The sequence below is a fragment of the Vicugna pacos genome, chromosome 35, assembly GCF_048564905.1.
Source record: "Vicugna pacos chromosome 35, VicPac4, whole genome shotgun sequence".
Classification (NCBI taxonomy): domain Eukaryota; kingdom Metazoa; phylum Chordata; class Mammalia; order Artiodactyla; family Camelidae; genus Vicugna; species Vicugna pacos.
This window is the reverse complement of record NC_133021.1, coordinates 24,906,823-24,930,046: the sequence shown is the minus strand read 5'-3', so window position 1 is coordinate 24,930,046 and position 23,224 is coordinate 24,906,823. Positions and strand designations below refer to the sequence as shown.

At 43.3% G+C, this 23,224-nt stretch overlaps 1 pseudogene; it reads left to right on the top strand.

The window, feature by feature from the left end:
• Positions 1 to 11,685: 11,685 nt before the first annotated feature.
• On the top strand, positions 11,686 to 17,060 carry LOC102542862 (7SK snRNA methylphosphate capping enzyme pseudogene; annotated as a pseudogene).
• Positions 17,061 to 23,224: the final 6,164 nt, after the last annotated feature.

Here is a 23,224-nt window from a genome sequence, read left to right as displayed (position 1 = left end):
CGAGGGGCCCTGGGCTCTGACAGTAACAGGCGCCGCCCTGGACAATGCGGCCACTATGACTACCCGGCACCACCTCACCACCCTGGCGGGGCTCCAGCCCCCAGTGCAGCCCCTCCCATCCCAGAAGGCCCCTGGTAGGAAGCAAAGCCTGCTAAATAGGGAAAAGGAGAAGCTTAAATGCAAATAAATGAGTGGGGGGGGGAAAAAAAGAAAAGAAAAAGAAGAGAAACCAAAAGTTTCAAACAGAAAACCAAAATATTTCCTTTATTTCAAATTCTATGCTAAGCGGAATAATATTATATACCATTCGGGAAATGTGAAATAAAACTGTTAGACAAACAGAATATTTAATTTTTTTTTAAATCTAAGAGGAACAGGGGGGTAACAAAGGATTCATTGCGTGTTACTTCTATATTCTAAGGGCTGATTTTAAAGAAAAATAGCACTTTCCCAAGAATTAATTTTGTCTTAGATGGTAAATTTATATTCATAAAGATTCACACAAAGAATAACACTGGTCACACATCCATGCATTTATTTGTTCCTTTAACAAGTATTTATTGATGGTCTCCTTGCTTCTTGATGCTGGGCTGTGCACTGGGCATGGCTGTGGTAAGCCAGGCCAGCCTGGTGCCTGTGCTCACAGAGTGCCCCTCAGTTAAGGGAGGAAGACATCAGTCACACGATCATACCAATCACTGTAAAACTGAAACCATACTAGATGATATTTGATTGTAGGGACACTTGACTTTGAGCCATAAAAGAAGTCTTAACTAAGGAAGTGACAATTCCAAACAGAGAGAACAGCATTAGCAAAGGCCCTGTGGCATGAAGTAAAATGACCTGAAAGGCCACCGTGGCATCTATCTGAAGAAGCAGGACAAAGAGTTTTATCTTTTCTTAAAAAAAAAAAAATTCAAGTACAGTTGATTATACAATATCACATTAATTTCAAGAATTTCATCTTTATTCTTAGAGCAGTGGACGCTGTGGAAGGGTTTTAAGCAGAAGAATGGCATTCTCAGAACTACATTTCCAAAAGATCATCACCCTGGCTTCTGAGTGGAGGAGAGGGGGAAACTGTGGTTTCTGGGAGATCAGTGCAGTGAGCTAGGTAGTTTTAGGAAGAGGCGACCAAAGTCATGTAGACAGGAGGTACCGTGGCTTGGGTTAAGGTAGAGAATGGATTTGAGATATTTAGGAGATACAATCAACAGCACCAGATGTTAGAATGAATATGAGTGAGGGAGTAAACCTTCCTACATGGCTGGTGGAAATGCAGTTTGGTGCAGCCACTGTGGAAAACACTATGGAGATTTCTCGAAACACTAGGAATAGACTTACCATATGGCCCAGGAATCCCACTCCCGGGCATATATCCAGAAGGAACTGTATTTCAAAAAACACCTGCACCCCAATGTTCATAGCAACACTATTTACAATAGCCAAGACATGGAAACAGCCTAAATGTCCATCGACAGATGACTGGATAAAGAAGATGTGGCATATTTATTCAATGGAATACTACTCAGCCATAAAAACCGACAACATAATGTCACTTGTAGCAACATGGTTGTCCCTGGAGAATGTCATTCTAAATGAAGTGAGCCAGAAAGAGAAAGAAAAATACCATATGAGATCGCTCATATGTAGAATCTAAAAAAGAAAAAGACAAATGAACAAAAATACAAAACAGAAACAGACTCATAGATATAGAATACAAACTTGTGGTTGCCAGGGGTTGGGGAGGAACAAACTGAGAGTTCGAAATTTGTAGATACTGACAGGTTATATATAGAATAGATAAACAAGATTATACTGTATAGCACAGGGAAACATATACAAGATCTTGTGGTAGCTCACAGTGAAAAAGAATGTGACAATGAATAACTGAAAAATTCTGCTCTACACTGGAATTTGACACACCATTGTAAACTGACTATAACTCAATAAAATAAAATAAAATAAATATGTGAGTGAGGGAGAGAAGGGAGGTTAAGAGAGATTCCTAGACACCTGGCTTATACAACAGGAAAGATGGAAGTGCCATTTGCTGAGATAGGGAAGTAGATGAGGACCTTGGACTGGTGGATGAGAAGATCATGAATTTAATTCTGGACCCGTACACGTACCTTTGAGACATTCACATGGCGATGATGTGTTGGCAGGTGGATAAATGGGTCTGAGGCTATGATGAAATGTCTGGTCTAGAGATACGCATTTGTAAGTCATCTGAGAATATTTGTGATAGATCAGTTCATGCAGGAAGAGAACACAGAGTTGAAGAAGAGAGGGGGACTGGCACTGTGTGGTGAATAGTTAATGGCTGAGTATAAGAAGATGAGTGTGTGAAGGAGAGGTGGCAGCCAGAGATGAAAGAAGACAAGAAGAGTCCTGCATCACCCAAGCCCAGGAAAGACTTCATTTCAAACAATGAGACTGACGAGCAGTGTCAGATACTGCTGTGTGATGGGGTCTGAGAGCTGTGATGTGTCCTCTGGATCTAGGGACACAAAGGTCATGTTGACCCTAGCAAGACTGGTTTTGATGGAGAAGTGAGTGGACTCCAGAAGGAGGCATTGGGGAAATATGTGGAAAATGGCAGGAGTGGGGTGGGCAGTGAATACAGAAAATTCAAGTGCATTGGCTATGACGGGACAGCTGGAGAGATGGTTGAGTGGGCATAAGAGGCTGAGTGCATGGTCCTTGGCTGTGACGATCGGATTCAGCTTAGAGAGAGATTCTGCTTGAGGGGAAAGTTACTAAAGAGTGTAATGTTCCTGAGGAGAAGGGTGGGGAAGGGAGGGTTATGAATGCTGGTATCTAGACAATGACAGAGTCCTACATATACATACATCCATAAACTTGCCAATTAAAGACGCCAATCTAGTCACCTCTTGGCTTTCTCTTCTTTTTATTTTTAATTTTTATTAACTTTTTATTATGGAAAATGTCAAATATACAAAAGTAGAGAGGAACATATATAATGACCATCATTTAACCATCCCCCAGCTCCAACAACTATCAAGTCAAGGCCAGTCTTGTTTCATCAATATCTCCAACACACTTAACATCCAGACTTATTATTTTAAAGCAAATTCCAGGCATTATTTCAACTGTAAATAGTTGAAGATGTATATCTAAAAGGACTCTTATTTTCAACATAACCACAATACTGTTATTCCAGCTAATATCAAATATCAAGTCAATTTTCAAATTATCCAGATTGTCTCATAAACGTATTTATTTTACAGTTCGGTCAAATCAGGATCGAAAAAAAGATCCATTTTAACAATTGGTTGATGAGTCTCTTAAGTCTCCTTTAATCAATAGGTTCATCCTCCATTTCTTGCACCATTTACTGAAGGTACTGGCTCTCTTGTCCTGTCGAGTTTCCTGCAGTCCAGATTCTGTTGATATCATCTCTTGTGATGTAGAGTAATGATTCTCTGTTCCTTATATTTTCTATAGATTAGAAATTATGTCTAGAGGCACAGTCAGATTTAGGTTCAAAATTTTGGCAAATATATTTTATAGGTGGTGTAGTGTGCTGCCACCAAGAGGCACACAATGTCTGGGATGACATAGACATACGAGTAATATCCAATATCTCACAGCTGCCTTTAAACTCCTGCGTGACACCTGATAAACAAAAGCCACATATAAGCTAAACAGACAGCATTTACTGTACTACTACCAGATTAGACGGTAAATGCTTTATCACTCAGTGTCATTACAAAATATTTTTTAGACAAACCTTCATTGATATCTACCATATTTCAAGTGATGTCTTGTATGCTAGATATATAAAAGGACTAAGGAAATAAGGGCCTTGCACTCAGTGTCATAGAACCTGGTGGTAAATATAGACATATAATCATAAAAGCACAAAAAAAAAAGGCCATAGATGCCAAATTAGGAGTCTGTACAGATACAGTAGTATGCAACAACCTGGAGAAGAGTCATTGCAATAAACAGGGCGGAAGTGTCCGAAAGCATGGGATGAGCTGTGTCCTTGGGAGCGTAAAAGAGCTCACCTGTCTTCACAATTCCATTCATCACTGGATTCACATACTTGATTCTTTCAAAGTAAATCTGACCAACACCTTTGCCATTCACTAGGGATCGCTCTCTGGCAGGGACGGGGCCATGGAGTTTCCATTGGTTGGGGAACCGCCCAGCTTTAGTTTTTCCAGATATTCGGCATGCATGGGCTTGTGGCACTGGAGAACCTTGATCGCAGGCCGCCTGCCGCTGCTTGGTCCCCGCCGCCGCCGCCTCCACCTGCGAGGTGCTCCGAGGTGCTTGGGGGAGAAAGGGCCACGGCGAGGGGCGGGGAGAGAGGCGCCTCAGCCCGCAAGCCCTTGGAGCTGGGTTGGCTTTCTCTTCTGAACAATCTCAGACTTACTTTTTTGCTTAGGTCTTATTTTCTAATCCTGCTTCAATTTAAGGATAGAACATTCCCCATGTCCTTGGCGTCGTTCTAACTATAGAACCCAGGAATGGACCCAGTGCTCCAGGAAAAGTTTGGCAAATATCACATGTAAATGGAGGACGGCCTCGCTGTCCCTCCAGGCTCTTGTTTTTGCAGCCTAACCCTGGGCGATGGTTTAAAAGCTGGTGTTAGGACTGACCCCAGCTTCTCTGTTTTCATTGCTGACTCCTGTTTAGACGTTCTCGCCTGTAACCAGTCACTTTTCCTCTTCTATTTGTGTAGTTCATTTCCCTCTCCTGAAGGTACCACCCTGCACTTATCTTCAGAGAACTTAAAAAAGAATTCTGACCACTTCTCTAATTTAGTAAGGTTGTTTTAAATTTTGCTCTTCATCAGCAGGCTGACAGTGGCCTTCCTGCTCCTCGGTGAGGAAGTGATTCATGTGTTCTCAGTTTCCTCCAGGCCAGTGCTGTGTTCCAGGGCATCTGTTTGCAAGCGTTTTCAGCCTGCACTGCTATCTGCTACTCCGTGGCTTCTATAGGGGGTGCCTTGATCATCTTTCTTCTGGCTTTGATCAGTGTTAAGAGAATTAATCCCTTGGTGTTTCAACGCTTAGGTAAAACTTTTGTAGATGGTAACATTGAAGAGGGCTATTTCTAAGTTAACACATGCAACAAGGACGTAATCTTTTAGACTGAAAATCTGCACTTTAGTATTTGTTAAGTTTTTGTATATACTGTATACCTCAGCCCCCCTCCACCCCAGAAGCATAGAAGCCTGTGACATGTCTGGTTCTAAGTTTTAACCCAGCAATCGCATAGAGCAAGGGCAACATCAAGGATAGATTGAAAGAGGCAGAAATGCTGGAGAGGATACACCTCAGCGTGTACAAACCCTCCCTCAGGAACAGGTCATCTCTTCCTTGTCTGAGCTACGATGGATGGTACTTTATTTCTTTTCCTTTTGATTCCTTTGTAAGTGCTGTTACAAACATTTGCATCTAAATCTTGTTTCACCCATGAATCTATAGGCCTGCTGAGGAAAGGGATGGGGGCTAATTTATCTTTATTTCACTCACAGCATCTTACATAATGTCTTACAACAGCCAGTGCTCAATAAATATTTGTTGACTGAGTGAACAATGAAAGAACACATACAATTTAGAAGAGTTCAGATCCAAGCTGGCTTTTCTTTGTGGAAAAGTAATTTGATTTTAATCAAATTCTTTCTTTTTTCCTATTAGAAATTTTAATTGATTTAAAGAAATGGTAAAAAAAAAAAAGACTAGGAAAAATCAATCTAAAATCTAAAAATAAAGATGCTTTTGTAGAAAACAGGAAATTCCTGTGGATTTCCTTTAAAAAGCAGTCATATCAATTTTCATAAGCAAATATAAGAGGAAGTCATGTGTTCACCTGCCCCTTCCAAATCTGGACAAAATGGTTGGAAGAGTCCAGCTGGCCGCTCCAACAGTTCCCTATGATAGCAAATCAGAGAGACCCTGGGCCATGTTAGACAGCGCTAAACAACACGATTATGAGCAGAAAAAGCATATGCACCAAGTATTTTTGGATAAAGCACACATTAAAAATGAACAAAGCAGTTTAGGAAAAATTAGAATGAATTAAACATGTAAATCGGATGTTTTGTTATACTGTCACTACCCATGAGGAATTATCTAGACCGGGTGAAGAAAGCTATTGTTTGCGATAATGATTATTGTAGGTAATATGAATTCCTGTTAATAAACAGCCCTTCATGTGCCAGGAAGTCTACTGCACTGGGCCCAAAAGAGATGTAGTAGCAGCAAGGATAATCATGTTTACAGCCTGGCATGTTCTCTACAGAATTTATAAAAAGCCTTAGCTAATGTGAGATGAATCGTCAATAGTTTGATGAGAAAAAAATGGCAACATGGAAGAAATACTCATCTGCTCAACTCTCTATTTGTAGAGAGTTTGCTACATTAACTAAAGGTCAGCCTCTGGGTTGGAGCTGCAAATGTTACATGAAGGCAGAGTAAGGGAAGAAGAAATAAAGATACATTGATTCACAGCCTCCTGCAGGACCTCTAGGCAGGAGGCGCTGCCTATTTTCATGTACAAGCTCAGCAGGACCCAGTCCTGAACTTCTCCAGCCAGATCCGGAGGAAAGCAACAACCTGAGCCCATTGTCCGGTGGGGTCCGGGATGATTCCTGCTATTACAGACCCTGCAGGCGGAGAGAGAAATTTGGAAACCAAGGTGCCCATGGAGGTGCAAAACACCTCCATCCCAGTGAAGAGTTGGACCAGCTCAGAGAACATCAACACTAATAAAATATAGACCTTTCCCAATACTAAATGCTACTATCGTTAACCGAAATTTCACTGTGTAAGGCATCATGCTAAATGCTTTACATAGAATACCTCATTTAATTCCTCCCCACTCCCTTAGAGGCGGGCATTATCATCTCCATTTCACCGATGAAGAAATGCAAGATTGCAGAAGACTGAATAACTTGCCCCTAACCGTCCAGCTAGAAAGCGGTGGTGGTAGCCTTCCAAACCAGGTCCACCTGACTTCCACGCCCGGCCTGTCCACTCTGCTACGCTGCAATCCATGGAAGACTGGGCTGCACCTCGGTCCTTTGGCATTGGAGCCCTGACATAAACCCCACACTGCTTGGCAGAAAACTTGGGACCAGTTTGAACCAGGCCCCTTTATCTTTTCCCAAAATGTGCTTGATGGCAGAGTCATCCTGCAAGATGACCTGCAGAGAAATGGGTTCCAGGAGCAAAAAAAGCGGGGAATGCTGCAAATGGAAATCCCCCTTGGAGAATCCCATTTTACAGCAGCTCTGGGAAGTCTTGCATTACAGAAACACCATCTAACTCAGTGTTTCTTAAACTGATTTGAATACAGAACCCTTTTTGTTCACATAAAGCCTATTAATAACTATGGGAATTTGTATTTCTGCAGAACGTGTCTTAAGAGAATGGTGACTCAGAACAGTTCTTAAGTTCCTCTCTCAAGAACGGTCTCTTTTTGGACTCCTTTGGCCCAGCTGTTCTTGCTCTCGTGTCTTTTTGGATATCACCCTGCTTGAATAAAGCTGGATTTTGCTGCATTCTCTCTAAAGGGGTCAGTTTCCAGCCCCAAACCCATTCAGATCCCATACCCTTTTCCCTCTCTATGACCTCATGTTGCTGAGGTCCCAATCACAAGAACAAAATCCATCTAAGAGAAAATAGAAAGATGATAGAGACCAAGGAAAATAGAATGAAAAATAAGGGAACATGTGACTCAATTTTTTGTTTGAAAGCTCAACACCACTTCCTTAGCAACTTATGATGATGTACAGAATGTATTTACAAACTTTCCTATTGTTGAACAATTCCTCTAAGACTTAAACAAACTATGTTTTTGTGTACAGAACTGCAAATTCAAAATGAGAAAAGTTCTCAGCCTTCTGCAACAGGGATGTCATTCAATGAGGCAAGTTCCATCATCCAGTTAAGTAGAACACCAGCTTTCTGTACAGACCACATTTATTCATTCAACAAACATTTGTTGGGAAACTCCTAAATGCCAGGCTTTTTTTCTATGTACTTAAATAGGTTGAAAATAACGTGTGTTGGAACATGGTAAGTGTTATGGAAAAACAGAATAGAAATGTTGAATGAAGGAGATCAGATGGGCAAGGGGAGTGGTCCAAATTACACTGTTAACAGCCTGGTGAGATCAGACAAGGGGAAGTGTGAGCAAAAACTTGCAGGAATTGAAAAGATGAATTAAAAAATTTGTTGTTGTTTTGTTTTGTTTTGAGGGGAGGTAATTAGGTTTATTATTATTATTATTTACTTAATGTAGGTACTGGGGATTGAACCCATGACCTTGTGCATGCTAGGCATGCACTCCAACACTGAGCTATACCCTCCCCCCAAAAAGATGACTTTTTATAGCCACGCTTTTTCCTCATTTCCTCTTTCATCCTCTTTCTTTCCTCCTTTTTTTTTTTTTGGCCAACTCTTCCTTGATTTTTGTCGGCCTTTACTAATAGTTTAACTGTTTTTAAACATGGATATTCAAATTATTCATAAAAGTATAAATATGAAAGCCCAAATGACCTGAAATTTTACCATGCATTACAATTTTGGTAAAAATTCCACTGTATCTCTCTATGTATATGAACAGAGAAACTTGCAATTTCCAAATATGGAGTCATGTTGGAGGTACTACTTTATAACCTGCTTTTCCACTATATAGTATTTTTTCTGTCATTGTCACAGACTTAAAAAAGCTATATTCTCATAGGTACTCCATCATGTTTTAAAAAATCAAAATATCATTAAAATGTATACATTACAAAATCTCACTTTTATTTTTGCTTCGATCCACCCTTTTCTCCTCCATAACAGATGCCAGGGAGCTCCCCCTGTATCCTGCCAGTGACACTTTACGTACTTACAGCAGATACACATTTATATCTGTATCCCCCGCCCCTCACACACATGTGTATACTACACATTACTTTACATTTCGCTTTTCATTTAACACTGGGGCGCTCTTTCCCATACTAGCACATAGGAGTCTTTTTCAACTTTAGGCATTCGTTGTGTGGATGCATCATAATTTATTTAGTTGCTCCCAACTAACAACGGATGGTTATTTGGGCCCAGTCAGTCATAAACATAAGGTGATGGGAACTTGAAATAGAATGTGCCTGAAACAAAATTTAAGAGGTGCTACTAATTTTTTCCCTTGAAATTATAATTGAAGTCAATGAGAAAAGATTTTTCTACAAAACTTCTGATGAAGTTACCTATTGTTGCTTTAAATATCGAGGTCCCTGGGCAAATGTCTATGAATAAAGATTTGGTTTTTTCATGTTTATTTCCCATGTTATGAGCAGCAGAAATTTGTAATAAAACATTGAAAATAATATTTCCTGGGTTTCTTATGATTTCAAATATTTTGTAAGTGTCTATCTGGTCAACATGTAATATATATCTATTTCAATACTAATGGTAAAATTAGTTAGAAATTCTAAGTCAAATATTTCCATTGCAAATTTTCCATCAATTTCATTTCCCCAAAGGATAAAAATTAATCATTATAAGCATTAGTGTAAGATTATTCTCCAAAATAGTTTGTTTTAGAAAATGTAAATAGTAGAAAGTAACATAAAAAATTAATACTAGGTACCAGGTGCATCTGAAATTTATCTCACATGATCCTTACAAATCTGTGAGTTAGACATTATTATCCTCTTTTACAGGGAAGGAAACAGGATGAGAGAAATAAAATGTTACGTCCAAAGTTAGACTTAAATTCAGTTTAAGAGCCAGGATTCAATCCTCTGCAGTCTGTGTGCTCATCCAGTGCTTTACCCAGACTCTTGGGCAAATTGATTGTACATAGCCTCCGCTCATTTATTCTTCGACCATTCACCACAGATAAATCACTTTCCTTTAAATTAGAAAAAGAAAAATCATTTTGCCATCTTTTAAATTAAGAAAAGAAAAATCATTTAGGGTTTTGCCAGCTAGCCAGGGGCAGAGGTCAGCTGTCTCTCCCTTTTGCCCTCAGGAATAAAGCAGCTCTGAAAATAAGTGATACATACTAGATGTCTCTAAGAAGTCTTCGTTTCTAAAATTTAATAGTGCGGCAACACACTTTTGTAGACAGACCATTGCCTCTTACAGAGATAAAGGTGGAGAGAAACAGAGAAAAAAAATCACTCTGGAGCACAGTGTCAGTTTCTTCCACAGAGAAACCAGATCTGGAGAGATAGGGTGTCACTGAATAAAAGAAAGTGAAAGAAAAATGGAGTAATTAGAATTGTACCTCCAGTTTTGTAGACCACAACCATATTATAACAGTTCCCTATTGGCAGAAATACACTATCATCTGCTGCTGGGGGTTGTGGCTTGACAGAGTATGTTTTATAGGATTATATTGGAAAAGAAGTTTCAAGGAGGGGGTAGGTCCTGTGATTCACATATTGGAAAAATCCTGAGTATAAAGTAGATCATCCTTCTGTCTAGGGTGTTGATGGGTTTTGGTGAAATGTTTGTGCACTGAGATTTTCCGTCCCCATCATCGGTGCATCTTCCTCTTGCTCTCGGAATTGGAGACGTAATTGGATTTGAGGTTCTCCATCGTGAAGGAACTCTGGGCAGGGAGGCTGTGAATGCTCTCTGTGCCTCACAGAGTCAGGGCATTTGTTTGCAAGAAATAAAGTCAAAAGAATGTTCATGGAAAAATGCAAATGTTTCACGGGTAGGGCAGGTTCAGGAAGAAATTGATTCTCTTGAGCGGTGGGAGTAGTTTGACTTTAGAAATTGTAGGAACCTCCTGACCCAGAGTGGAGGCACTTTCCCAAACATCAGTCCCAGGATATCCCAACTCTGCAGGCATTCAGACCTCTTCAGCCAAGAATTGCTTCAGCCTTCATGGATTCCTGTATGTATTCACTTTAGAGCAGGTCCAGGGAGGTGAGAGCTGGGGCAGCTGGGGGAGGCACAGACCTATTCACCTCAGTCAACGATGGGAAAAGGCAGCAAACCCTTTGTGGTCTGCAAGCAGTGAACCACATGTACCTGAGAAAACTGCCATAGCTGGAGAAACGAAAAAGATTTTTTCCCCAAATGTCCTCTTCTCAGAGGAGAGCTAAGGCTACATACACCCCATGAGACCAAAAGGAGGTGTCCATCACAGGGGTTACACACAGATAAAATTATCTTTTTGATGAGAAATCATGAAAAATTTGGCATTGGAGATATGACGCACTTGTATGTGCCATATTCTTAATATATCTTCTTGGCACATACCAATAAAAGAAATGAAAATTCAAAATAGTGATTATCCCTGGGAAAGGGAATAAAATCTGAAAGGAGTACAAATAAGTTGTTAAACATATCTGTTCAACTTTATGTCTTTAAGAAGAATCTGAAGCAAGTGTGACAAGTATGACAAGCGTTAACATCCATTTAAGCTGGATGGTTTGATTATGGCTGTTAAATGAATTTCACTCGGTGTCTTTCTGATGGTTTGAAATACCGTGTGGGGCAAATATATACATTGGTTTGCTCAACATCGACAGCAGCGTCCTCCTGCTGTGCCTCCCTCAGCTCAGAGACTGGAAAGTGAAATACTAGACTTTCTTCCAGTTAGTGTCCCAGGTATGATTTTGGTTCCAACATCACAGCTTCATTGGAACTGACATAATTGAGGAGTGAAGCAGGAATGAGGCACCTATTTGTCAGGATGGCCACAGAGGTGGTGTGGTTTGGAGACTGGCAGCTGTGTTGCAGGTTCCCCAGTTTAGCAGGGATGGCATGTTTTGCAACCAGCAGCCTCTTTCAGACGATGGTGCAGGGAGGGTAAAGCCAAGCAGAGCACCAGCAGGGACAGAGCTCCAGAAATGTGTAAATCTATACACCTGCTAAGCTGAGCCATTCCCACAGACTATGCAGGGCTGGGAGATATTCAGGTTCTGACTGGGTGGAATGCAGAGACCTTGCTGAACATTCTGAGCAGTGGGCAGCGATCCCAGAAGGGTCACATGTTAGCAGCAGAATTAAAAGAGTCCTTGATTAAAGACTACTCTAGACATACCTGGAAAAAGCTTATAAACAAGCCTCAAAGATAAGACTCACACACCCCAATGCTAATAGCAGCACTATTTACAACAGCCAAGATATGGAAACAACCCAAATGTCCATGAACAGATGACTGGATAAAGAAGATGTGGTACATATATACAATGGAACACTACTCAGCCATAAAAAAGAATAAAATAATGCCATTTGCAGCAACATGGATGGTCCTGAAGATTGTCATTCTAAGTGAAGTGGGCTGGAAGGAGAAATAAAAATGTCATATGATATCAGTTATATGTGGAATCTAAAAAAAAAAAATTTCTTTTTGGAGGTACAGAGAGTTTACTCAAAGTCCAATACAGACTGGCCCAGCTGCCTTCTACAATGTGCCAGGAAAAAAGGGCCTACAGAAAAGGTAGAAGTTGTTATAAAATTGCTTTAATTCAGTTCTCTCCACATTACAAGGCAGCGGCGGGCAGTGGACTCTGCCTGCTCCCCTTACAACGCTGAGCCTGTAACCACTGTTATCAAAATATACATCTGTCACCATAAAAAACCGCGTGTGCTGCCCCTTGTGACTTACAAGAGGTATAAAAAATTATAAATATTTACACCCTTATTCCACGCGACATGGAAACTCGGGGCCCAGACCCTGAGGGAGGGCTGGCCAGCATGGGGCCTGTGCGCGGGAGCCCCTTGGACCCATGAGTGCAGGGCGAGGCAGTTAAGACCGGAGGGCGGCTGCTCCAGCTCCTGGGGTCCCAGCATTAGAGGCAGAAAAAAAAAAGAAACAAAACTTTGGTCCAAAATTTGCAGGAAGAAAGAAACCCTGAAAGTTTAAGAGCACTCGTCCTCCCTGACCAAGGACAGTTGGGTGTGAGTAAGGCATTTGGGGGCCACCCTGAGGCTGGATCCTGCCCTGCAACTTCGTTACAAGGAATAAAATAACAGTATACAAAGGTCATACTTGCTGGAGAAACTTTAGATTACACTCATGCCATTTTTATCTTGCTATATAAAAAGGTACCTAAAACTATTTCTTTTGCATATAACTGAGAAAGTTTAGGATATTTGGTCAACGGGAAATATTGCTAGGCACAGACGTCTGCAGCTGCATCAAAGCGTAATACAAAGGTTCCGGTGAAAACAAAGCTGAAGAAGCGCCAGGGACATGCCCTGGGGTCTCGCCCTGGGACTTGGGAGGAGAATCACATACTTGATTAAAGGATCCGGGGTGTCGGCCAGGTCTGGCCACTCACCGCCTGCTGCCACACCAGGCACATGATCCCAGAGGAGGCTGGCCCCTTGGGCCCCAAAAGCCCTCCATGCCTGCTACCCCAAGAAGGCCCTGCCAGAGCAGCGGGTTTAAGGCACAAGAGAGCCGCATGGAGGTTTGGGAGCGTGCACCCTGCAGCTGCAGAAGGCACGGGCGAGGGGTGGGGAGCAGGGGTGCCCTCCTTGCCTGCACCCCATCTCCCCTAGGTGAGCAAGTGAATTAGATTTAATTTTTTAAAAACAGGTAAACTGATTTCTCTTAAAAAAATAAAATCTCTGGTCTTTTAAGGTCACTCCAGCTGCTTTTTAAAGTGGCTTTTTTCTGGAATGACAGAAGTTGTGGCCAGGCACCCGGCAGGCTGGTCCTGGGGGCCTAGATGGTGGACTTGGAGAAGTAAAAAACTTTTTAAAAAATTTTCTTTAATACAACAAGCCTCAAAGGGTCAAACTGACTTGCGAGTAAGTGTCTGTCAATCAAAACAAAGTTCAACACCCTTTACAAGAAGGAAAAAAATTCAGATACTCAACAACATGAAATTCACAATATCCAGCACCCAATAAACAAGTCAGTCAATATAGAAAAAAACAAAAAGATCCAGAAATGCGAGCAATGACAGAATCAGCACAAAAAGCCTTTAAGACAACTATTATAAATATGTTCAAGTATCTAAGGGAAAGCAGGAACACAATGAGGAGAAAAAAGGATATTTAAAAAGAACAAAATGGAACTTTCCAGAGATGAAAAATACAATATTCAAAATAAAAATTTTATTGGATGGGATCAGTAGCAGATTAGACGTGCGACGGGAAAAAGATCAGTGAACTTAAAAATGATGCAAAAGAAACCACCCAAACTGAAGCAAACAAAGGGAAAAAAAGGGTGAAAATAATGAACTGAGCCTTGGCACCCTGTGGGACAATAAGTACCAAGCGATCCAGGTTCATGTAATTGGGGTGCAGAAGGAGGAGAGAAAGGAGAAAACAGAAGTCATCTGAAGAAAAAGGTGTTTGAGGAAATAATAGCCCCCAAATTTTCAAATTAAATGAAAAACAAATCATAACCAAATTGTTGAGAAACGGAGATAAACATAATATTAAAAGCAGTGCAAAGAGAAGGGGAGGGGAGACATTACACACGGGAGGAAAAAAGAATAGTCGCTGACTTCGAAGCAATACAAGCTGGAAGACAGAGGAGCAACATTTCCAAAGTGATGAAACGGGAAAAAAGTTAACTTAGGGTTCTCTATCTAGCAAAAATATCCTTCAAAGAGACAGGCAAAAATAAATAAATCTTCAGGCAAACAGAGAAACTGGGAAAATCATGGGTAGCATAGTTGCACGATAAAAAATATGAAAGAAAGTCCATTCTTCAGGCCATTGAAAAGTGATCTCTAATAAAAACTCAGATCAAGAGCAGAGCTGCACGCGCACGCGGGAAAGGGAAGGGCGCGGGGTCTAGAAAGGGGGGGGGTTAAGTGCCCTGGTCCCCCCTGGTCCCCCCCTCGACTGGGATGGAATAAGGGGAGGAAATGATCGAGACGGCGCGGGGAAGGAGCCGCTTCTGAAGCCAGCCCCGCCGCCGCCGCTCAAAGGTGAGTGGGACGGAGGCGGCGGCCCCACGGGGCAGCCGCACCGAGAGGCCGCCCCCGGGGAGCTCCGCGGCGGGACGCGGCGTGGGCCGGGCCCGCGCGCGCACTCGGCGGGGTCCCCGGCTTCTGGGACCGGCAAGGACAGCCCCGGGGCTGCATCCAGCCCTCCGGGCGGCCGGTCGCAGCAGCAACGAGCGGGCGGCCCCCAGGCGCAGTCGCACGGGGACGCCCGCTTGTCCGATCCCCACAGGCGAGCAGCTCCCCCGGCCGTGGGGAAGGAACGACTGGGCCCCCCTGCCCCCTCCTCGACCCCGCAATGGCTATCAGCCCCACCGACCCCCTGGGGGAGGTCGGGGGAAGAGGAGAAACAGCTGTAATGTAGGGGGAGGTGGTGGAGGCTTCAAACACCCAGCCTTCAAGAGGTGCAGGCCGGTTAATTCAGACTGTGACTCTGTCTTGCCTTCCAGCTTCCTGGAGGGCAGTATCTTTGATCCGCTGAACCTGAATAGCCTCCTGGATGAGGAAGTGAGCCGCGCACTCAATGCAGAGACCCCTAAGTCATCCCCACTTCCGGCCAAGGGGCGAGATCCAGTGGAGATCCTCATCCCCAAAGATATTACTGACCCTCTGTCTGAATACTTGCACTGATGAGGCCCAAGTAGTTCTTGCTTCACCACTCAAGACTGGTCGGAAGCGGCATAGACACTGGGGACAGCGGCAGCAGCAGAGGCAGGCAACTGGAGGGAACGATAGCCACTCTGTGCTTCCCACAGCCCCCCTCACTCCCTCACTCCCTCACTCCGTGGGGAGGGCACCACACAGCAGCAGCGGCATAGGGACCAGGACTGGGACGTATGAACTCAACACAGCCGTCAGCTGCAGGGATGAGGTCGTGTCACCCCTTCCATCTGCCCTGCAGGGTCCCTCAGGCTCCCTTTCAGCCCCTCCAGCTGTCTCAGTTACCTGTGCACCCCCATCTTCCTCCTCACGACATCGCAAACATCGCAGGACTTCCAGCAAGTCAGAGGCAGGGGCTCAGGGTGGAGGCCAGGGTCCCAAGGTAAAGGGCCGAGGGAGTGGGGGAGGCCGCCACCAGGTCCACCCACTCCCTGCAGCAGGTTTCAAAAAGCAACAGCGCAAGTTCCAGTACGGGAATTACTGCAAGTACTGTGGGTACCGCAGTCCTTCTTGTGAGGATGGGCGCCTTCAGGTGTTGAAGCCTGAGTGGTTTCGGGGTCGGGACGTCCTAGATCTGGGCAGCAATGTGGGCCACCTGACCCTGAGCATTGCCTGTAAGTGGGGCCCATCCCGCATGGTGGGCCTGGATATTGATGCCCGGCTTATCCACTCTGCCCGCCAAAACATCCGACACTACCTGTCCAAAGAGCTGCGTCTGCCACCCCGGACTTCTGAAGGGGACCCAGGAGCAGAGAGTGAGGAAGGGACCACAACCATCCGAAAGAGGAGCTGCTTCCCAGCCTCACTGTCAGCCAGTCGGGGCCCTATTGCTGCACCCAAGTGCCCTTGATTGGAGCTGACACATCCGTCTTCCCCAACAATGTTGTCTTCCTCACGGGTAACTATGTGCTGGATCGAGATGAGCTGGTGGAGGCCCAAACACCCGAGTACGATGTGGTGCTCTGCCTCAACCTCACCAAGTGGGTGCATCTGAACTCGGGAGATGAGGGGCTCAAGCGTATGTTTCGCCAGATCTCCTGGCACCTACGTCCTGAGGGCATCCTGGTCCTGGAGCCCCAGCCTTGGTCATCTTACGGCAAGAGAAAGACCCTTACGGAAACAATCTACAGGAACTACTATTGAATCCAGCTGAAGCCAGATCAGTTCAGTTCCTACCTGACATCCCCTGAGGTGGGCTTCTCCAGCTATGAGCTTGTGGCCACACCCCACAACACCTCCAACGGCTTCCAGCGTCCTGTGTTCCTGTTCCACAAGGCCCGTTCCCCCAGCCACTAAGTGTCCTCCTGAACAGAAAGTGTGCAGAAGCTGCCTGCTGCTCCTAAGGACCTGGGGGAAGAGGAAAGTATCCCAAGGTCTTTCCTTTCTGGCTCCAAAAGTAGTTTCCTTTCTTGGATCTGCAAAGAAAGCTTTTCCCGTGTTGCTGCCCCAGCCTCTTCCCTACATCTCTGGCACCTAAGCAAGCCCAGCTGTGCTGGAGTTACCATCATCTTCGTCTCCCCTAGCCCGCTGGGCTGGACGGCATGAACTGTTTGCTGACCTCCATTCTCCTAGGGCACGGGAGGTGGGGGGGTATCAAGTTCTCTAGCCTTTTTCTCCTGTTCTCCCAGCTGTCCCCCACTGGGAGAGGGGGTTGGGTTTGGAATGTGAGAACAGCACAATAAACTTGAAGCAAGTTTTAGTAACTTTTATCCTCATTTTAAAAATAATTGACGATGCAAAACAAAAGTAACGAGAATGTATTTGTGGATTTCACCACGTGGAGAAATAAAGTGGATGATGATAACAGCACAACAGACAGGAGGGGCTTCAGCAGAATTGCACTCTGTGAAGTGGCACATACCACTCTCTGAAGGTGGATGGTGACAAGGGAAAGAAGGATATTATGACCTCTTGAGCGGTGATGACACTAGGGAGCCAGGCAGAGGTCTGTGGAACTCTTGAGTACTACTTCCGCAACTTTTCTGTACGTCTAAAATTATTTCAGGGGGGAAGGTACAGCTCAAGTGGTAGAGTGCGTGCTTAACATGCACCAGGTCCTGGGTTCAATCCCCAGTACCTTCTCTAAAAATAGATTAATAAATAAACTTTAACATCCCCTCCCCGCCAAAACAAACCTACGAAAAATAAAACAAAATAATTTCAAAATAAAATGTTAAAAAGAAACAATATAAACCAACATAAAAATAAACACTATAAACCAGATACATTTGATCTTATGTTAACTGTATCTTTAAAAATTGATTTAACAAATAAAGGTGCTACCAAGGATCCAGCTATTTGTCTCCTCTCTGTGTGTCATGGAGTCAGTGTCATTTTCAAGGCGGTTTCCATAACCGTCTGAAGACCCCTGCCAGCTAGCTAGTTTCATCATGTCTATCAGGGGAGAGGGTAAGCACTTTATAGGAAGTTCTCATAATTCCTTCACAGAGAGCCCCCAAACATCTCTTCTTGTGTCTCTCCGCACTGACTGGATCACATGCCTACTTCTGAACCAAGCTCTGTGGCCTGGAAAATAGGATATCTTGATTGACTCAAGCCAATCAGGGCTCACCCTGGAGCTGGGGGTGAGGTTATTAGTCACATCGGAAACTCGCTCCCGGGGAAGTTGGGGTTTTGTTAGAGCAAGAGTCGAAAGAAATGCATGCTGGGGAGGCAGCCACCAAATGCCTGTAAGAGATGGCTTCTTCTGGGCTGCTATGAGCAAAATATATTTTAAATTCCCAACCTACGAGGCTCTAAAGACTGATTGTTAGTATTACTTAACTGTAGCTGTTTTATCATTCTGCTTGCTCCTTCCAGAGAAATTTCCGAAGAATTTGGATAGGCTTACACTTGCTGATACTATTTAGATAAAATATTAGATAAACTCATTTATCTATTTTTCATCCAGTTTTGCATGACTCCCAGAAGATGGCCTGTTCCATTCTCTTTCCTCCTCCCTCCCCTACTTGACAGACTCCCTTACCCCCTTTTCCTCCTCCTCTTACTTTTCTCACTCTTCCTGTTCTCAACACCTTGTTTGCAATAAAACAGGTAGAGCAATCTTTGAGTCAAGTGCAGTAGTAAGTGCAATTTGTTTGACAGTCCTCTGCTTTCAAAGAACATGTTTGTCGTGCAGATGCAGTCTTTGATTTTTCCAACAGCTATTAAATGTAAAAATGGTTAGTGCTAATATAAAAACAAACAAATGTTCCAACTGTGAGCTCTTCCCAGTGGGAATAATCAGTTTAGAGTGAGGATTAGAACCTCTGCAAACAGAGGAATGCAATTACTGGACGTCTTCACTCACTCTTGTTTACTCAATTTTATCAAACCCCCATTGATACATGTTTCCCCAGTGACTGTCATGGAAGAACACTGTAATTTTCCTAAGCCTGCTTAAGCGCTTCTAGCCTTGACTGAGTCTAACACTTTTGGGACAAATTTTGATTTTTCTAGGAATAATAAGTAACCAGTTTCAGAGTTTGCCAATAATAGGAATACACATCAAATAATGTATTATCTGCAATTATGTTTTAGTTAGCATGCTATTACATAATTAGCAATTTTTTAGATTACTATAATAATCAAAAGAGCATATATTTTGATAATGTGCTGATTACATGGCCTACAGAATATCTTAACTCTTAAGGAGATGCTTGTCTTTTGAAATTCACACAGTGGAAAGTCAGCTCATCCAGCTTCTCAGCTGCAAACCACTTAACAAATCCAGAGTGAATTTTAAAAATGCCAACCCTGCTATCTGAAGATCCTGCCATTGTGCCAGATTCTGCTGACGGAAGAATGTTTTTCACAGCTTGAATATCATTCCTGAAAAAATATCCAACAGAAAGCAGAAATATTAGACAAAGGGGAAGACTATAAACCCAAGAAAGAATGCATTATTTCCCTTAGCTATAGTGGTCTGGACTGGTGAGTCTCTGAATACTGACTTTGCAGATTTATCCATTTTACAAGTGTTATTTTTGTTATTTATACCATTAAAACATTTTACACTAGTCACTGTTACTAATTCACAATTTACTTGAGTGTCAGGTTTTTAAATGACTGAGTACAATTTGTATATATTTAACCTAAGTTTATAAATCAAAGTAAAGAATTCTTTTTTTTCCCTAGAACATAAAATACTCTGCGATATTTTAATGGGAATTGGAAAAATTAAGTGTGAGTGAGTGAAGCCAGGATGTCCAATAATTGACCTCATACACAGCCTAGTGAGAAAGCCAAGAGACTCAAGCATCATGCTGTCCAAGAGGATACAGTGAGAGCCACACATGTAACGTCAAACTTGTTAGAAGCCAAAGAAAATAGGTGAGATTAATTTTAGTATTATATTTTATTTAGCCTAATATACATAACACATAGTCAATATTAAATTATGAATAATAGATTTTGCCCTTTTTTTATACTATGTCTTTGAAATCCAGCATGTATATGACACTTAGCAGCCCATCTCAACTTGGACCAACCACATTTCAAGTACTCCAAGGCCACATGTGGCTGGTGGATACCACGTTGGACAGCTGAGTTCTGGGTAGATTCACCATGGGTTGGGTGTCTTCTGCTTCTGAGGCTTTTGGGAGACAAATGAAAGTAATGGGTTTTTAAAGATAAACCTCTTACTGAGGTCCAAAGCATATAGAAAAGTTCACAAATCCTAAGTGCCTCTGGATGAGCGTTCATGGAGGACATAGCTGTGTAACCAGAATCCAGATCATGAGATGGAACACAAGGAGAACTGCAACAGCTCCCTCACAGTTCCCTTGGATTTTCTTACTGTCACAAATATGAAGACACTGTCCCCTCTCCCTGAAGTGGATCTACTTACATAACTGGGACGAGGGTATTGCCGATGTGCTGAAAGTCAATCCTTGGGTGCTAAGGGCATTGTCATTTATGGCCATGAACTTGGATTATGGACCCTCACACATACGAAGAAATCCTCATGGCATCATGCCAGCAAAGCAGGCTTGGGAAAGCAGGACATCCTTGAGTACGTTAAAAAAAAAAAAAAGAAAGAAAGAAAGAAAGAAAGAAAGAAAGAAAAAAATTAAAGACCTATGGCTGTACTTGTCCAGGCTCTCATTTAGTTTCAAATAGAGGGTGATTTAGATTCAAACAGCTTTTAATCTGCTTTCTTTCTTCACATGGCCATTAAATATGAGAGGAGAGTAATGAGGAGAAAATTATTCTCAGTTATAGCCACTTCGATGGGACTCTGTGAAGACCATGAACAGTTTTGATCAGGCAAAATTGTCTCTTGGCATACGAAGAACTGGGTAGACAACATATGCTCTGGAAATACTTGGTGTAACTAGAAGCATGAGAGGCCAGAGCAAGCCTCCAAGCATTTTATGTATTTTTCTGAAAAAACAAACAAACAACAACACAAAAACCAAAAACTAGAAGGCTATCTCTGAGATTTACAGATGTAAAGTCTTTCTAGAGTCAGGCTGGGGGGTGAGGCACAGAAAGGGGACAGAGTGGGGATCAGCGTGAAAGCAGGAGGCAAACAGAGCCGAGCCAGGGAGTCAACCACACGCCCCTGCCCTCCGCCTGGGCCAGGAGCGCTGCTCAGCTGGACGGCCCTGCCCGAGCAGAGAGCAGTCTCCATCCACCGCCGCGCAAACCCAAAAGGCTCTCCCAGGAGATAGAACGCCTGCTTCCTGCTGTCAGCCTGAGGTCCTCCTCTTTCTTTCGGGCGCATCCTGCCCAGTAGGGTGCCTTTCTTCGTGGGGGAAAGTGTCTAGGCTATTTTCAAGCACCTGACAAATGAAGATGATAATGAGAGCCGGTCAACCACACTGCAATTTAAGCGGTTAGAGATAGACAGTGGTATTGGCGAAAACCCAGCCTTTCCATAGCTTAGTGACCATTTTGTCATAACCTGTTCTGAAGAGAATGAAATCATTTTATAATACTGGCGTCAAGGGAAGGAGGCTGAGGATTCCCTGTTACATCATTTGCTCTGTCTCACAGAGTATGATTTAACACCTGATGTATCTGAACGTGATGGAAATCCGTATCACCATGGGGTCTTGGCTCTTGGCCAGGAAATGGGCTGACAACACTAGATCAGCCAGGGAATTAAACCTTTCTAATTCCCCACAAGACCTTTGGTAATGTCGTTGTTGGATTGAGTACCTCTGAGAAACTCTGCGCAGCTGAACAAGGGCGTTAGAACATTCAAGAATAAAATAAATTAACATAATCTTAATACTTATGTGCAAAATAGATCCCTTCACCTCCCAGAAAAGAAAACCACAAGACAAAACAATGGGAGTTCTAAATTTACTTTCTGAAAAGATTTCAGCTTTGTAGAGGTTTAACTGACATATAAAATTTTAAGATATTTGAAGTGTCCATCAGGGTGACTTGAGAGATGTCTACATTGTGAAAGCATCTCCCCCCTCCAATTAATTAACACACTCATCACCTCACAAAAAAGTCAGTGATAGCCACATAGTTAACTGCTTGTATTTAGCAAAAGGAGTGGAGGTCCAGCTCTGTGAAGGTAGTTTTCAATGGCAGCAGGAGTTTGATCATGTGATAACCCCCAGACAATGCCTAAAACCCACCCATCTCCATTACAGCCTCCTTAATGTCCAGCTTAAGGATGGAGGAGGAAAGGGAGAGAAGGATGGCAGCCACGTGTAAAAGAAACCATGAAGTTCAACTTTCTCTGGCTTTCCCACCTACCTCTGTCCCAACCTAGCCTTTGCTCCCTGATAAAGCTCTCAAGGGTTGATGCATCTGAGCAGACTACATAGCAGAAGTTGTACAAGAACTTCTCTTTGTGCACACCTAGGTAAGTGTGTCATTTTCATAAATTCAGACATCTTCTGTATACCAACAACTCCCAGATCTAGACACACCTGGCACAGACCTTTCCTCTGAGCTTCAGACACATAAAGAGAGCTTCATGGTAGACACCTCCGAATGCATAGTTTATACATATGGCAAACTCAGTATGTCCAGTTGAGCTTGGGGTGTCTCCCTGACAAACCGGGTCTCTTCCAGTGTTCTCTGACTCAGTGAATGGCACCACCATGTCCCTAGTTACCCAAGTCTAACATCTGGTAGTCATTCATGACACCTCTCACCTCAGTACACCAACTTCCAATCAATCACCAAATCCTTTTGATTCCAGCTCCTGCAAATCTTAAGTCCATCCACTTGAGCTCAAGGTGAGGCACACAGTCCTTCAGACTGCCAGGTCTGCCCAAGACTTCTGACAGCCACCAGAAGTTGGAGAGCGGGGCTCCCAGAGCTACCCTCACTTCAGTCTAGCTGGCTATAGATACAGGGTTCCCCACAGACTCCCTCAGGTTCTATAATTTGGTAGAATGACTCACAAAACTCAAGAAAGTACTTTTTATTACAGTAAAGAGTAAAAATCAGAACCAGCCAAAGGAAAAGATGCATGGGGCGGAATTTGGGACCGAGAGGGCTGCAAACTCAGGCTTCCATGTCCACGTGGAAGAGAGAAGGGTTCACTCCTATCCCAGTGTCCATGTGCGGGCATACACATGTGGAGTGTGGCCCAGCTAAGCAGCACACCTGAGCGCTGGTGTTCAGAGATCTCACTGGGGCTCTATTAAGTGGGCGTGTTGATGGAGTCTTAGCCACACAGGTAAACTC